Source organism: Benincasa hispida, chromosome 4 (genome assembly GCF_009727055.1).
Source record: "Benincasa hispida cultivar B227 chromosome 4, ASM972705v1, whole genome shotgun sequence".
NCBI classification, from domain to species: Eukaryota; Viridiplantae; Streptophyta; class Magnoliopsida; order Cucurbitales; family Cucurbitaceae; genus Benincasa; species Benincasa hispida.
Genome location: NC_052352.1, coordinates 44,618,938 through 44,638,030, shown reverse-complemented (window position 1 = coordinate 44,638,030; position 19,093 = coordinate 44,618,938).

Genomic DNA, 19,093 nt, shown 5'->3' with positions numbered 1-19,093 from the left:
AGGTTGGAGGAGTATGTAAACGAACATGAAGATCATAGAGAAGTTATTGTATCCAATAAAGATCTGTAGTTGTTGTTGCAAGGGATCAATATTTTGCTTCAGTTGATGAGCGAGAAATAGTGGGTTGCTTTTTAGTAGACCAGGAGATTGGACCGGATCCAATGAAGGCAATGAAACCAGAAGTGAAACGACGATTAGATGTGTTGCCAGCCAAATCAGAGTCATAAAAGGCATTGACAGATAAATCACCTCGACAAAAAATAATACCAAGATGCATAGTGCCACAAAGATACTAAAGAATGCGTTTGATAGCTGAAAAATGAACAACAGTGGGGCGATGCATAAACTGACTTACACGATTCACAACAAAGGCAATGTCAGACGAGTGAAGGTGAGATATTGTAAAGAACCAACAAGCTAGTGATAAATTGTTGTGTTAGTAAATAAAGATGCTAATGCATAAAGATCAATTGTTGTATACATAGAAGTGAAGTGGAACATGTTTTAGTAGAAGACATTCATGAGGTGGCAAGATCAATGAGATTTTTGGCTTGATTGACAAAAATTCCAGTAGACGAAGAGTGAATTTCCCGACCAAAGAAATATTTCAATGGCCCCAGATCAGAAATCTGAAATTCAACTGCCAATTGTTGCTAAAGAACAATAAGAGTCATGACCAGTAACAATAATATCATCTACATACAACAACAAATAGGTTAAAGAAGATCCATCAGAGCGAATAAATAATGATGAGTTAACAACAGAAGCAACAAATCTTAATGTAAATAAATAAGAGATGAAGTGATCAAACCATGCTCGGGGCCTGTTTGAGACCATAGAGGATTTTGCGAAGAAGACATACATGATCAGGAGATGATCTATCTAGAAACGACATATAAACTGTTTCGTGAAGGAGACCACGGAAATGCATTTTTGACATCCAATTGAGTTAAAGGCCAATTGTATTGAGCAACTAAAACAAGTATTACCTGTATAGTTGGTTTCTTGACTACGGGACTAAATGTTTCTTAAAAATCGAAGTCTTCAACCTGATAGTAACATTTAGCAACTAATCGAGATTTATAACGATCACTAAACCATCCAGATTATATTTGGTTCGAAAGACCCATTTACAACCAACAACATTCATTGATGAAAGGTGAGGTACTAAAGACCATGTACCTTGTTCTTGAAGAATATTGAATTCCTCACACATGGAAAATCACCATTCAGGATATTTAGAAGCCTCAGTGTAAGTTATGATAGATGTTGGAACGGATGATGAGTGTGTAGATAAGAAGGCCTTTGGTTTAAAAATGCTAGACTTTGCTCGTGTTTACATTGCATGAGTATTCAATATTGATCTGGCTGTTGTTGAAGGTTGATCAATAATGTTATTACTTATCTTCCACTTGTCCTAAAGCGAGTGGGGTGTACAAAACAACTAGTACAAAACAATAAACTAGGGCACTAAGGCCCAATACAAAAATCTCCCACTTGCCCTAGTCCAGCCGCGGGCGGTCCTGTAGACCCATGCTCTGAAGGTGACCTAAAAAATTGCAGGTGTGAGAGCCTTCGTAAACGGGTCAGCAATATTGTGCTCAGAAGCGATCTTCGTGACTATCACGTCCCCTCGATGCACTATCTCACGGATGAGATGATACTTCCGCTCTATATGTTTGCCATGCTTGTGACTTTTAGGATTTCTGGAGTTCATCACAGCACCACTATTGTCATGATAAAGAGTGATGGGCCTAGACTATCTGGAATAACTTCCAGATCTGTCAGGAACTTCCTAAACCACACGGCCTCCTTAGCTGCTTCACAAGCCGCTACATACTCGGCCTCCCTCGTGGAGTCGGTGATGCACCCTTGCTTAGTACTTCGCCACACTACTGCTCATCCGTTAAGAATGAAAACTGACCCCAAAGTGGGTTTCCGAGAATCCTTATTAGTCTGAAAGTCAGAATCTGTGTATCCAGTAAGGATCAAATCCCTAGTTCCATACACGAGCATGTAGTTCCTCGTTCTTCGAAGATACTTAAGGATGTTCTTGACTGTGGTCCAGTAACCTTATCCTGGATGAGACTGATACCTACTGACTATTCTCATAACATAGCAGATGTCTGGTCTAGTACAGAGCATCACATACATCAAACTGCCAACGACAGATGCATATGAGACCCGTCTCATCTCCTCAACTTCTTGAGGCGTCTTAGGGCACATTTCCTTAGACAATGTAACTCCATGCTTGAAAGGCAGTAGACCCCTTTTGGAGTTTTGCATCGAGTACTTGAGCAACATCTTGTCAATGTACGATGCCTGAGACAGCGCTAGCACTTTGTTCTTCCAATCCTGAAAGATTTGAATACCAAGAACAAACTAAGCCTCTCCCAAATCTTTTTAGAATTGAGTCACTAGCCAATTCTTAACTGCAGTCAGTAGTCCTACATCATTCCCAATGAGTAGGATATCGTCTACATATAACACTAGGAAAACTACTGAACAGTTGATGATTTTCTTGTAGACAAAAGGCTCATCAACGTTTTGGTCAAAAGCGTACGATTTGATCGCAGTATCAAACTAAATGTTCCAAGATCGAGACGCCTGTTTCAGCCCATAAATGGACCGATTCAATTTGCAAACCTTTTGCTCTTGACCTTAGGGTTATGAATCCCTCGAGCTGCACTATATAAATGGTCTCCTCAAGATTACCATTCAGAAAGGTAGTCTTGACGTCCATTTGCCATATCTCATAGTCATAAAATGCGACAATGGACATGAGGATGCAGATAGACTTCAACATGGCAACAAGCGAGAAAGTCTCTTCATAGTCGACTCCCTCCACCTCGATATAACCCTTTGCCACAAGTCCAGTCTTGAAGGTTTGTACCTTCCCATCGGCACCCTGTTTCCTCTTGTAGATCCATTTGTAACCTATAGGTTTTACCCCATCAGGTTGATCTACAAGATCCCACACTGAATTGAAGTACATCGACTCCATCTCGAGATCCATGGCTTTGATCCATTCATCCTGGTCAACATCCTCCATTACCTTCTGATAAGAAAATGGATCCTCAACGTCGTCATCGACTACCATAGCTAGAATTTCTATGAAACCTAGATAACGAACAGGTGGGTCGAAACTCTCCCACTGCGTCGAGGTTCCCTCAACTCTTGAGGTGGAACCGACCTACCATATGAACTATCATAAAAAACTCTTGCTGATGAAGCAGGCCCTTCAACAACTCTTGTTGAAGTTTCAGTAGTTTCATTGGAAAGCTCACGTAACACGATCTTACTATGTGGACTGTGCTCCCTAATATGATCCTTCTCCAGGAAGGTAGCATTCATAGACACAAACACCTTATTTTCCGTCGGATCATAAAAATAACATCCTCGTGTACCTTTAGGGTAGCCTACAAAGAGGCATAACCTCAACCGTTGTTCCAGTTTCTTTGGATTAGCCTCAAGCACATGTGCTGGGCAACCCCACATGCGAAAGTGACACAAACTAGCTTTACGCCCGTTCCATAACTCCAGAGGTGTCCTCGCAACACTCTTGGAAGGAACACAGTTGGGTATATACACTACAGTCTCTACTGCAAAATCCCAAAATGAGTCCGGTAAGGAAGCGTAACTCATCATCGACCGAACCATGTCCAACAAGGTTCTTTTTCTCCTCTCTGCTACTCCATTCTGCTGAGGTGTACTTGATGTTGAGAGTTGGGAAACGATTCCATGTTCTACCAAATAGTTCTGGAACCCTGAATCCAAAAACTCTCCACCTCGATCCGATTGAAGTGTCTTAATTCGTCTATCCAATGCATTTTCAACTTTTCAAAAGATTCAGACTTTCGTTGCATCAAATAAACATACCCATACCTAGAGTAATCATCAATAAAGGTGATGAAATACTCATAGTCTCCCCTAGCTCGCACATTCATTGGACCACAAATGTTAAAATGCACTAACTCTAGAGGCTCTTTGGCTCGATAACCTTTTCCAGTAAAAGGTCTTTTAGTCATCTTGCCCTCAAGGCAAGATTCACACACCGGTAAAGAATTTTCCTCCAACTCGCTTAGAAGTCCATTCTTCACCAATCTCTCAATCCTATTTAGATTGATGTGCCCTAATTGAAGGTGCCAAAGTTGGGTATTTTCTTTTGGAGAAATCTTTTGTCGTTTATTTTGAGTTACGACAGTTTTAAACATCTCTATGTTATGGAGGGAACTCGTTGCTAACGGTTTTAGCACATACAAGTTACTTTCTAGATATGTTGAACAAATTTCAACTCCATCTTTATGAATAAACACTTTATTTAATTGAAAATTAAGAGTATAATTACACTGTATCAGACACTTTACAGAAATTAAGTTCCTTTTCAACTCAGGCACCACATAAACATCATCTAAAATGATAAACTTCTTTTGTAAAGTCAACTGGATCCCTTCCACTGCCACAGTTGAGACGACGTGCTTGGTGCCTACTCGCATCGTCATCTCACCAGCCTCCAGCTGTCGCTAGGATCTAATCCCCTAAAAAAAAAGAACAAACATAATTAGTGGCCCCAGAGTCAATAATCCAGGTAGAATCATCATTCTCTACTAAACAAGTTTCCAACACTAGTAAATCATATTTACCTTGTTTTGCCTTGGCCTTGGCCTTAGCCTTTTTCTTCTCCTTGATCCAGTGAGGAAAATTCCTCTTCTAATGCCCATCCTGGTTACAATGGAAACACTTTCCTTCGTCTCTGGGCGTTGGTCGCCTTCCCCATTGGGCGACAGGCGGTGGGTTAGCAGGCACCTTCCCCTTACTACCTTTCTTCTTCTTCCACTTGGTAGTGTTAGAAGTAGAAGGTGCAGACTTAGTCCCTGAGGTCGAACCTCGATGGAACTTCTTTGATGAAGTGGCAACACTTGCCTCACCAATCTTCTCCTCCTTGCTTTTCAGTAAGGATTGGAATGTCTGCAACTCGTTGGGGAGAGTTATAAGGGCATAATCCAGTTTGTTCAGTATGGCATTACTAACAAAGTGCAGGAAACTATCCGAAAATGAATGTAGGATAGTGCTAACCTGGCTGCCCTCATCGATTCGATATCCATTAATTTCCACCACGTTGAAGTGAACCATCATATTAAGCATATGTTCTCGAACAGAGGTGTCTTCCTCCATTTTAGAGTTGAAGATGCATTTGAGAGCCTCGTGCTTTAGTTGTCCAGAAGGTGTCCGAAACATTCCCCGTAGGGACTCCATGATCTCACGCGCTGAGACACATAGACTCATGCTTCTGACCAAAACGTCATTAAGACTAGCCAAGATATAGGCTCGGGCCTTCTTGTTCGCCCGTGTCTAGCGTTCATAGGCCTCCGAACATTTTGAGTGATATTTTGAGGTGGAATAGGAGGACACTCCTCCATAAGGATGAACATGAGATCAATTGATGATCAAAATGGTTGTGGATCATGTGTTTTCTAAACTAGCGTAATTTTCGCTAGTCAGTTTGTCAGAGCTTAGTAAGAGCTAATGTCGCTGTACCCATATTTTATGTTGCTGAAAAACGAACAAACTTAATAAGTTTATGCAATACCACATTTTAACACCAATTTATTTTTAGAAAAATAGTTTCCATGTACCCTAAGTGAAAAGACTTCTATTTTGCAATGATGCCTCAATAAAGCAAGACAAACGTCACCGGTGGTAGAAACAACTTTTTTTAACACACCTAACAGTCCACCATTCGTTCGGTCCATTGTTTAACCCTTAAAATTCTGCGTAATGTGTAACCCCTCGTTTTCAGCCCTAGAGTCCTGCTTGAATGCGCCAACCGTAGAGAAAAAGCAGATTAGGAAAGAGATTAAAACGACCTTATCCCTATACAGGAGATCAGATAAAGAAATTGTGCAAAACTGCCATCCTATAGGGGGACACTTCCAAGGTGCCTTGAGGCAATGCACAGAAACGTTATCCAACCTAACGAGAGAAACCGTGGATTGCGTCGCACGTCCCGCTCCTCTCTTATATGAACATTCTCTCTTTCCACCTTGATATTGACCTACCCAAACACCATCCTTTAGGGAGACACTCCCAGGTTCCACGAGACCGAGGATAAATATCACGGTGTGAACACTAAAGGTGAGTATCATATACCCAAGTACCTCCACACATGAATGTTCTACCTAGAGGTTCATTAACTTAGATCATCCGACTACTGATTTTATCCAAGTCAGTTTAATTTGCTAAAAAACAACTCTTATCTTTGAAATTAAACAAGTTCAAGTAGTCATATTAAACTATTTAACAGACTGTCCTCAAATTTGCATGCATGCATCAAATCTATCTAATTCACCTTTCCAGGTAAGTTCCCAGGTAGAAGTGTTCCGTTTCCGTCAACTTCCTAGCCTAGACAAAACCCACCTTAGACAAAAGGTCTCTCAGATAGATTTGCTACACTTTTAATATTTTATTAGTCAATTTAATCCTATTAAACTGATTAAAAGATTAAACCTTAGGTTGCTAATCTCATTAGAATCGTGATCTTAGGTCTATCACCACCAAGTTTTAAAACATGCTATACCTTAGGTTGCGAAATGATCATTCCAAATTCCATTCGAAACTGAACATACACAATTATAGTCAAGAAACGGAAACTAACAGGTTATGCACAATACAAAATTACAGCATGCTATACAATACGATTAAGGGAAAGATTATACATACCTTTGAAGTCTCATGCTTCAAACTCCCTTGATCACGAATGCTCGTTCAATCTCCAAGACTACAATACATGAATGCTCGAACACAGCGATCGCAACATATCACGAACAACAGTAAACTCGAACTTAACGATCTCCAAGATCACGAACCCAACGAACGACCTCCAAAAACCTCGACGTTAGTTAAGTTGAGTAAGACACCACCACAATGGCTACCTTGGTATTCTCGGTGTGAGAATCCAGAAGTGTGAGCTTTGGGTGGACTTGGTTAGAGGAAGAGACCAGAGGAATAAAAATCGTGTATACGATTGAGCAAGTGGGAGATGAGATGAGTCTATCGTGTAGACGAATGCTCAATCATTTAGAAGACGACAAGCTCTTGTATAGCAAAAGCCCCACAATCGAATAGAAGACGACTGACTGAGTGAACTTTCGTGTAGTGTCACTCCACGATCGTTTAGTCTCTCTTCAGTTATCGTTTAGTGAATCCAATTCACTTGACAGCAACTCCATGAGTTTTTTCCCGAGATTGGAAAATCTCAAATCTACTAAATTTAGGAAAACATTTTTCCTTTTATCTCACCGTTACCATGAAAACCACCAATAACCTCCCACTCAATTAGTTATTAGAGAAAAAGATATAATTATCCAATAATTAATATTATTATAAATGTATATGATAACCAACTTACCATATTATATTTATAACCTATAGTTTTAATATTTCATCTCATGAAGCATATAAACCATAGTTCTTTTTCTATTTCATGGTACTTAATGTAAATTTCATTTACATTAATCCTCCACTTGATGTATCTCATACATCACATCGATCATATCATATATAATCAAATTTTCTCTAGTCATTTTGAACATTTCAAATTAACACCAGGAAATGATTCTCAACTTGAATCCATTGAGCTACCAAGGGGACCTTATGGACCTGTAGCTTGAAGCTCCAACGGTACATGAATAACTGACTAAACTCTTTAGTCACGAGATCCATCATCCATTAACTTCCAGGCACTCCATTAAAGACCGCCAATTACACTCTTTTTACTACAGATATATTTTTTGTCCATATCAACCAATCAAGAGTGCGATAACCCTTCATAGATCGCTCGTAAGTACAGCTAGGCCAATAATCGTTATGCATCTGTAGTTACATCTAACTCTTTAAGTACCACTGATTCTCTAATGAACATAAGTCATAGTCCTACTATGACTTAGTCCTCTCTCCAAAGAGAAGCTGTGGCCATTATGTTCAAGACCCGGAATAAGCCCTTAAGGGAGCAATCTATCTACTTACCCTTACTTTGGGAAGGAGTGAATTCCATCTTGTGTAACTGAGTTCCCAGCTCCCAAATCAAAAAAATCCCTAAAAAGTTAGGCATGTTGAGTTGGCAATCTGACCACTCTCACCTATACTATTCAAAGGACAGCCCTCAAAGGCAGGAGTTCTTAAAATACTCAGGATTGAGGTCAAGTCACCTATGGTCGTTTAGGTGAGATGTAAGTCTCAAGTATCAATGGCATTATATAAAGAGACTAGTCATCTCGTGGTTTGGTCTTATACATACTCTTTGTATAGGACACCCCATTCGCATGTCTTCACATGAATGGTAAGGATCTATCATCTGTAATAGTTCACAACAATTGTAAACCTTTACAAAGCGAGCCATAATTGTAGTGTCACTAGGATCAGGTATACCTCCTTAATCCTTATACTACAGACCTTTCTAGGTTATCACTTAAGACATGATCCACTTATATATCTCATATACATGCTTAAATTTTCAAACAATAACCATGGAGCTTTGTTTATTGGATATGAGTAAATGCCAAATAAAATAAATCTTATTTTATTTATAACAATGTGTACAGTTTACAAACTACGAGACTTTGGGAGAATTAGGACATCAATTCCAACAATCTCTCACTTGTTCTATTGCCTCGGGAGACTAATGTACAATACAAGATAAATTACAAGTATAATATACAATAAACTAGGGCATACACTATACTCCAGTATCATCTCCCACTTGCCCTAGACAAAATGCCACATGTCCCGTAGACCCAGACTCTCTAGGTGACCCTCGAACACTTTAGCCGTGAGAGCCTTTGTAAACGGATCAGCAACGTTGTGCTGACTCCGAGCGATCTTTCATGGACTATTCTACATCACCGCGATGCACAATCTCCGGCCTGATCATAGTTGGTATTTTCGTTCTTAATGCCTTTGCCTCTATGAAGACTCTTGAGGCTCCTTCAAATTCTGCCACAGCCTGCTATTATCACAATAAAGAGTTGATCGGCTAATCCATATTTGCGAACAACTTCCATCTGTAAGGGAATTTCGCTCAGCTAAAAAACCTTCTTAGCTGCTTCACAAGCGGCTATGTATTTGGCTTCCATCAGTGTGAGTCATGCGACTGCATCCTTGCTTGATGCTTCACTATACTATAGCCTCTCCACTTCGAGGTGAACACAACCTCAATGTCGGATTTTACGAAGAATCTCTAATCAGTCTGAAATCAAGACGTCTGTGTATCCTGTAAGGGTATCACAATCCTTATCTCATACATAAACATGTAGTTCCTCGTTCTCCGAAGATACTTGAGGATCATCTTGACCGCCGTCCAGTGATCAAATCCTAGATTGGACTGATAATGATTGACAATCCCCACTGCATAGCAAATTTCGGGTCTGGTACATAACATTGCATACATTAAGCTTCCAACAGTTGAAGAATAGGGAATTCGTCTCATCTCCTCAACTTTCTGAAGTGTCTTAGGATATTGATCCTTAGACAAAACGGTTCCATGCCTGAAGTGTAACAAACCTCTCTTGGAATCCTGCATCCTGTACCTGATCAACATTTGATCGATGTATAATGCTTGAGACAAGGCTAACCTCTTGTTCTTACGATCCTAAATGATCTGGATCCCTAGAACATACTGCGCCTCACCTAAATCTTTCATTTGGAATTGAGCAGCTAGACACTTTTTAATGTCAGTTAGAAACCCTACATCTTTCCCAATGAGTAGGATATCATCCACATACAGTACCAGGAAAGCTATTGAGTTGTTAATGATATTCTTGTAAACACAAGGCTCATCAACGTTCTGATCAAAGCCAAACGATTTGACCGCACTGTCAAATCTTATGTTCTAAGATCTAGACGCTTGTTTCAGCCTATAAATTGACCTATTAAGCTTGGAAACTCTTTGCTCTTGATCTGTAACTACAAACCCCTCTAGTTGAGCCATGTAGATGGTATCCTCAAGATTACCATCAAGAAAGGCAGTCTTGACGTCCATTTGCCATATCTCATAATCATATAATGTGGCTATAGACAGGAGTATCCTGATAGGCTTAAGCATGGCAACAGGTAAGAATGGGTATAACCCTTTGCCACGAGTCTAAACTTAAAGGTTTGCACCTTTCCATCTACACCTTGTTTTCGCTTGTAGATCCACTTACATCTTATAGGTTTTACCCCATCAGGCTAATCCACAAGCTCCCAGACTTGATTGAAGTACATAGACTCCATCTCCTAGTTCATGGCCTTAATCCACTCATCTTTGTCAATATTCTCCATTGCTTGCTTAAAAGACAATGAATCCTCGACCTCATCATTAGAAGTGACGTTTTGGGCTTCAGTCAAATGCATGTAGCGATCCGGTGGGTTCATAACCCTCCCACTACGTCGAGGCAATCTCAACTCTTGAGTTGATTGACTAGATGTACCGACCTCAACAACTCTTGTTAATCTATCAGTCTGTTCAATAACCCTTGTTGAACCCTCAGTAATATCAGTCTCACTAGAAATCTCATGTAAAACAAGCTTATTTCTTGGTTTATGATCTCAGATGTGGTCTTCTTTCAAGAAGATAGCATTTTGTAGAAACAAACACTTTGTTCTCACTTGGATCATAGAAGTATCCACCCTTCGTTTCCCTAGGTTAGCCTACAAAGAGACAAACTTTTGAACCCGATTCTAGCTTCTTTAGGTTAGTCACAAGCACGTGGGCCGGACATCCCCAAATCCTGAAGTGACATAAACTACCTTTACTGCCTCTCAACAACTCAAAGGGTGTTTTAGAAACACTTTTCGAGAGAATGTTATTCAAAATATAACATGCAATCTCCACTGCAAAACCCCAAAACGAGTTTGGAAGATGAGCATAACTTATCATAGACCGAATCATGTCCAACAAGGTTCTGTGTCTCCTTTCTGATACACCATTCTGCTGAGGTGTACTTAGGGCCGAGAGTTGGGACGTAATTCCATGTTCTATCATATAGTTCTGGAATTGAAGGTCCATATACTCTCCACTACAATCACATCATAGTGTTTTTATCTTCTTACCTAACAAGTTTTCAACTTCAGCCTTATACTCCTTGAACTTTTCAAGGGCTTCAGACTTACGTTGCATTAGGTAGAGATACCCATACCTTGAATAATCATCTATGAAATAGATTAAATATTCATACCCACCTCGAGCTCTAACACTCATCGAACCATAGAGGTCTGAATGTATAAGCTCCAAGGCTTCCTTGGCTCTGTAACCTTTTCCAGTAAAAGGTCGTTTGGTCATATTGCCTTCGAGGCATGATTCACACACCGACAAGGAGTTTTCTTCTAAACTCTTTAGAAGTCCACATTTCACCAACTACTCAATCTTATTGAGGTTGATGTGACCTAACCTTAGATGCCAAAGATGGGCATTTTCCTTAGGAGAAACCTTTGGTCTTTTAGCCGTTGTCGATGTACTGAAAATTTTAGTGTTAAATAAGGCTTTTATGACTAATGACCTTAATACATATAAGTTACTTTCTATTGAACCGAAACCAATCTCCATTCCATTCTTGAAAATAAACACTTTACTTTCAGAAAAGAAGATGGTATAACCTTGTTCAATGAGACAAGAAACCGAGATTAAGTTCCTCCCGAGATTAAGTTCCTCTTGATATGAGGAACTACAAAAACATTATCCAGTAACAGATAGCGTTTCTTGTCTAAAAATAACTTCAGCTTGCCCACAACAACAACTAAAACAACCTCACCAGTACCGACTCGAAGAGTAATCTCTCCCCATGGCAACGTTTGACAGGAACTAAATCCTTGGTAAGAGGAATTGACGTGATTAGTAGCACCTAAATCAAGGATCCAGGTAGAATCATCATTCTCTATCAAACACGTCTCCAAGACCAATAAATCATATTTACTGTCTTTAGACTTTCTTCTCTTTTGGAGAGTAGTGAGATCAGCATCAGAACCTAAATAAGCTCCAAGTTCCAATTTAGAGAACACTTCTCGTCGATGAACTTCAACAGAGTCAACAAAACTTGCTTTCTCTTCTTGGAGTTTAACTTGGGAACTGACATTACTGGTATTGTCATCTACCCCCCTTTGCTCGAAAAGTAAGAACCGAAGTTCAAACAAATCTTGCAACGAGTCCATGATCTCACGTGTAATGACCATGTTCTCAACCCTTTTGGCCAAAGCATCAGGTATGCTAGCCAATATGTGAAGTCGGGCAAATAAATTAGCCTTCATCTACACCTTATATGCATTACAAACACTTCGTGATCATCAAGGGTCGGGACTTGAAGACACTTCTCAACCATGATGAACTCGAGGTCATTTGCCATGAAATACATTTTACAAGACCCTTTCCATTGTATGTAATTAGTCAAATTAGAGGCATTTAACGGAAAAACAATCATGTTGCTGAAAACAAAAACACATGAACCTACATTAGGTTTTAAGCAAACACCCGTTGAAAAACATACAACATCCAATATAGTTTAACAAAACTAACATGAACCCCGTGCGACATCTAGTTTCGCAATGACGCTCCAAAGGTTTAGGACAAAAGCCGCCGAAGGGTGGTCAATTTATCCCTCCTCTGAATTGAGACATTCTCAACTAGTCATTATACTAGAACAACTTTTGCTCTTATAACGACTAGCCATAATTGATTTGGTCAAGAAATCATTAACTTACTTAACAATTTTTCATAAGTTTGACCCACCATTTTAGGCCTTAGAGTTCCGCCCCAAGCAGCCAATCCGAAGGGAAAAAATTTGATTGGGGCAAAAACTAAAGTGACCCTATCCATTTCTAGAGTTCACCCTTATATTGATCAACTGCACAAAATCCATCCGAAGGGGGATGCTCCCAAGGTGCCACGAGGGAGTACAGAATGATCTCACGGTGCGAACCAATGATAGAGACCATAGGACGTGTTGACATACACCCTTCACCCGCTTACTATAAACACTCTCTCCATCCACCTTGATATTGTCTCATGCAAATACCATCCAAAGGGGGATGCTCCCAGGGCACGATGAGGCCAAGCATGAATCTCACGGTTTGAACATTCAGGGAGAAACATGAGTGGAATCATTGATATATCAGATACATCTCTTCCTCCCATTGAGTATTTTATAACCTAGGGTTTAGTTTCCTTAGAAAAAACACAGTTAAGAATTTTAACTAAGTGACTTTTTAGGTTTTCCCAAGAGTAACATTTACCTTGGATAGTTTAACAACTTTTGCTCATCATCCACTAAACTCTTTAACAGAGCCTTTGACCAACTAGGGAATGCTTGCAAAATATCTATCTAATTCACCTTTTCAGGTAGGTTCCCAGGTATGAGTGTTTTGTTTCCGTCAGCTTAAGTACCCAAACCTAGATAGAACCCGCCTTAGACAAAAGGTCCTTATAGATAGATTTAATACAATTTTAATCTTTTATGCCAATCAATTTAATCCTATTAAACCGATTTAAAAAGATTAAATTAGGTTGCTAATCCCATTAGAACCTTGAACTTAGGTCTATCTCAATCCAATTTTAAAACCATTTTAAAACATGTGTTTGCCTAAGTCCGTATGCAACTATTTCTTAACGACTTTAGTTCTAGTTTCTATTTTAACGCTTATAACAGAAACAACCAAAACCATCCACAATGCAAAGCAAACACATACAAGGCATTCATAATTTTTTACAAACAACCTAAGTGTCATGCACCATGCATTGTTCATTCATTGCTACCTTTTTATATAACTCTTATACAAAACAACAACGAACCAAGCAAAACATGCTTCCATACACCCTTATACTATCGCTTATAATATAAAGATGATACATGAATATGCTTATTGCATGTATAAATATAACTCTTATATTTCATGATACATGCGCATGCTTTCTTGTAATTTCATCATGCCATATTATAACATTTATAATATATGATGCATGAATAATTACACAACCTAAGGTGGGTTTCAAATCTATATGTCATACACTATGCCATATAAACCACATACATCTCATGTACATAAGCAAAAGTTGATGAACCAGGATAATTAGCCTTCCAGAGCTAAACGATCGTGTACCACGGAGATACCGATACATATGGATAGAAATCGATCTATGAATCGATCTAGACGAGACTCGAGACGGAGCTTAGCTTTCCCTTTGTCCGCTCCTTAAGCAAGATCCCCCATAAAGAAAAGAGTCCGAGTGTTGCCTAGTGATCCCACCGATTTTGATGTTGGAGTGCTTAAAGGCGTAACCTGTGTTGTCGGAAGTCTTTTACTATACGATGAAGCATGAGGTATGTGATCGTGCAGTGCACAACGCATAACACAAACCTTAAATGATCGTCTAAACGATAACGATGCGGTGAAGCATAATCGTCTAAACGTTCGCTGAGCGAGTGCCTAAGTATTGTATACCACGTGATCGTATAGTTAGTGACTATGCGATGAGGCATGCTAACTACACGATCGTTTAGTGCGCGTGTCTTTTATTAAACGATGAGCATGAAATGTTCCCACTCGATTGTTTACCTCCAGCGTCTACGCGATTGGGCAACCAACGCTACGCAATAGAGCAAACACTTTATAATGCTAAACGATCGTTTAGTAAATACTACACAATCACATAGAAAAATCTACACGATCGTTTAGTAAAATCCCAACGATCGTTTACCTGAGGCTACACGATATAACCAACTATTGGTCTTTTTCTTCGCTGAGAACCACATCTCCATACTTCGAAACTTCATCACGAACGACTCGATAAACTCAAATACTTTGAATTACAGACTCAATTGCATGTTAATTATGCCAAAAAACACAGGGGCCCTTACAAATTAACACTTTGTAATCAAAAGAAAGCTTTAAATAGAGGCAATTAACCCGTAAACATTCATCAATGCCATCCATAAACGCATTTAGCACTTAAATGCAAATGTAGAAAACCCACCATACTGTAAAAGAAGTTCAAAACAAAAATGAATTTTGGAATATTAGAGCAACCTGGCTCTGATACGATTGAGAATTTCCATGAGCAGTGGAATGATCATTCCAAATTCCATTCGAAATTGAACATACACAATTAAGTTAAGAAACGGAAACTAACAGGTTATGCACAATACGAAATTACAGCATGTTTTACAATATGATTAAGGGAAAGATTATACATGCCTTTAAAGTCTCATGCTTCAAACTCCCTTGATTACGAGCACTCATTCAATCTCCAAGACTGCAACACACGAATGCTCAAACACAGCGATCACAACACAACACGATCAACAACAAACTCGAACTCAACAATCTCCAAGTTCATGAACCCAGTGAATGGCCTCCAAAAGCTTCGACGTCTGTCGAGTTGAGTAAGACACAACCACAATGAATAATTTGGTATTTTCAGTGTGAGAATCCAGAAGTGTGGGCTCTGTGTGGACTTGGTTAGAGGAAGAGACCTGAGGAATAACAATCATGTATACGATTGAGCAAGTGGGAGATGAGATGAGTCTATCGTGTAGATGAATGCTCAATCGTATAGAAGATGGCAAGCTATCGTATAGGAGAAGCCCCACGATCGTTTAGAAGATGAGCAACTGAGTGAACTATCGTGTAGTATCACTCCACGATCATTTAGTCTCTCTTCAGCTATTGTTAGTGAATCCAATTCACTTAATAGCAACTTCGTGATTTTTTTTCTGAGATTGGAAAATCTCAAATCAACTAAATTTAGGAAAATATTTTTCCTTTTATCTCACGGTTACCATGAAAACCACCAATAACCTCCCACTCAATTGGTTATTAGAGAAAAAGATATAATTATCCAATAATTAATATTATTATAAATATATCTGATAATCAAAATACCATATTATATTTATAACCTATAGTTTTAATATTTCATCTCATGAAATATATAAACCATAGTTCTTTTTTCTATTTCATGGTACTTAATGTAAATCTTATTTACATTAATCCTCCACTTGATGTATCTCATACATCACACCGATCATATCATATATAATCGAATTTCCTCTAGTCAATTTGAACATTTCAAATCAACACCAAGAACTGATTCTCAACTTGAATCCATTGAGCTACCAAGGGGACCTTATGAACCTATAGTTTGAAGCTCCAACGGTACATGAATAACTGACTAAACTCTTTAGTCACGGGATCCACCATCCATTAACTGCCAGACACTCCACTAAAGACCGACAACTGCACCCTCCTTACTATAAATATATTTTGTGTCCATATCAACCAATCAATAGTGTGATAACCCTTCACAGATCACTCGTAAGTACAGTTGAGCCAATAACCGTTATGCCTCTGTAGTTACATGTTGAAAGGAGAATTAAGGATGGGGTTGCACGCAATCATGCATTAGACATGGCTTAAGCTATGTGTTTACGCGCATGCGTCTATGCGTTAGAATGAAAATGCGTTAATCTAGTATGCAATGACCACGCGTTCCTATCACAAGTTTTCTTATGGTCGCGCCAAGTATAACACAACTACACGTTTCTCGGGTAATTCGAGGTCGAACATAGGGACTTGTCACTCATTAATGCTTGTGAAGCAATGCGTTTGAGGCGATGAAAAGAAAAATAAAAAGAAGAAGTTTAATGGATTTAAACACTACTCCTACTCCTATCTAAACAGATTGAGCAATAGAAGACTTGCGATGAGAATAGGTAGATACATAATAACAATTAACGCATAATAATGTTTATTATCTTAAATCGCTTGAGTAATCCCAACTCGTCACACTAACGCATCGCACACCTCTCGGTGGTCAGCCACATGACTATATGTCTATAGTGCATGGTTGCGTTGAACATAAGATTGTGCCTATCTCTAGGAACAATGCATACTTTGCTTTAGTGCGTTCCATCTCTTACCTTCCCAGGAAGTTTTACGCGGCTATTTAACTTATAGAAAAGCATTGCAACATCCCATAGACAAGCATTGCTACAGCCTTTCACCAAGCAAAGAGGATTAACTCACTATACTCGCACAACGCACACTTCTCGGTGGATTGCTACATGCGCCCTATCTCTAGGCTACACGATTAAGTATGCGATCGCCTTTGATAAATAAACACTGAAGATAAACAATAATAGAGATAAAGATAATGAAGAAGAAGACATTGAAGGAATCAAGAGATGCATTGATTTCAAATTATCTTAATATCTTAAGCTAAAATGTAATACAATACAGAGGTTAGAAGAGAAATGAAGGACTCTGCATCAAGGCTGTCGGTGGTGCCATGGATGAATGGTGGAGATGTCTCTCTCGAGCTCTATCTCCGGCGAAAGCTCCGGTTATCACTCGGTCTTGTTTGTGGAGGTGAAGAATTCTCACTGAAAATCTTGCTCAAGCTCTCATTTGTGATCGCAAACCTCTGCCTTGAGGCAGAAGTTCAGATGTCTTGAAATGAAGGTTAAAAGGCTATTTATAGAGTTTAAACGCCGACAACTATCATGATTGCGTTATGGCTCATTGCTGCTTTTGTTGCGATATGGGCAATGTCACATATTTTTATCTTGTTGCTACTCCCAAGGTATGCGTCCGAGCTTGATTCAGCTGAAGTATCAACGCGTTCTACCCATCTTGCAATCGTCCTTCTATTATGGTTGTTACTCCATGGCTGCAATTTTCAATTGATCACCGCAACTTTCATGCGATGGGCGCATTCGATCACTGCAACTTCCATGCGATGGACGCATNCCCTGAGGCAGAAGTTCGGATGTCTTGAAATGAAGGTCCAAAGGCTATTTATATAGTTTAAACGCCGACAACTATCATGATTGTGTTATGGCTCAAATGATCACTGCATCCGCTTGATCACCGCAACTTTCGTGCGATGGATGCATTCGATCACCGCAACTTCCATGCGATAGACGCATGCGATCCAACTTTTAGCACATGCATTTGTCTTTGCGATTGCCTGGCTTCAGCGCATGCATTTGTTTACGATTGCTTAGCTTCAGCACATGCGTTTCATCTATGCGATAGCTACAAAAATAGACACTTTGGCATGGAGTAATGCATAATATTGGGGTTAGTGAGGATTTAGGTATTAATCGACGCAAAACTCAATTTTTTGCAAATTCTAAGTATTATCAGTACTTGTTAGCCCTCATGATTCTAAATAAAAGACTTATAATAACTGACATTTCTGCCAGATTCATTACATCTAACTCATTAAGTACCACTGATTCGTCTAATGAACATAAGTCAGAGTCCTACTATAACTGAGTCCTCTCTCCAAAGAGAAGTTGTGACCACTATGTTCAAGACCTGAAATCAGTCCTTAAGGAGCAATCTATCTACTTACCCCTGCTTTGGAGAAGGAGTGAATTCCATCTTGTGTAATTGAGTTTCCAGCTCCTAAATCAGACAAATCCTCAAAAAGGTAGACAAGTTGAGTTGGCAATTTGGCCACTCTCAGCCATACTAATCAAAGGACCGCCCTCAAAGACAGGAATTCCTAAAACATTCAGGATTGAGGTCATGTCACCTATGATCGTTTAGGTGAGATGCAAGTCTCAAGTATAAACAACGTTATATAAAGAGACTAGTCATCTCGTGGTTTGGTCTTATACAATTTGTATAGGACACCCTCGCTCGCATGTCCATATGAATAGTCAGGTTTTACCATCTGTAGTAGTTCACAACACTTGTAAACCTCTACAAAGCGGACCGTATCCGTAGTGTCACTAGGATCAGGTATCCCTCCTTAATTCTTATACTACAGACCTTTTTAGGTTATCACTTAAGGCATGATCCACTTGTATATCTCATATACATGCTTAAGTTTACATACAATAACCATGGAGCTTTGTCTTCATTTGCAATTTGAGAACACTTTGTCTTCATTTACAATTTGAGAATTTGGTCTTCTACTGATTTGGATTGGTGGATTGGGTTTTGGTGTAAATGTGATGCACAAAATCTGCAAATTCGTTTTCATCCCCTTCTTCTTAAATGTTGGATGTATTTTTGTCTTGACTATTAGTGGACTAAGATGAAATTTGTTGAAGGATAA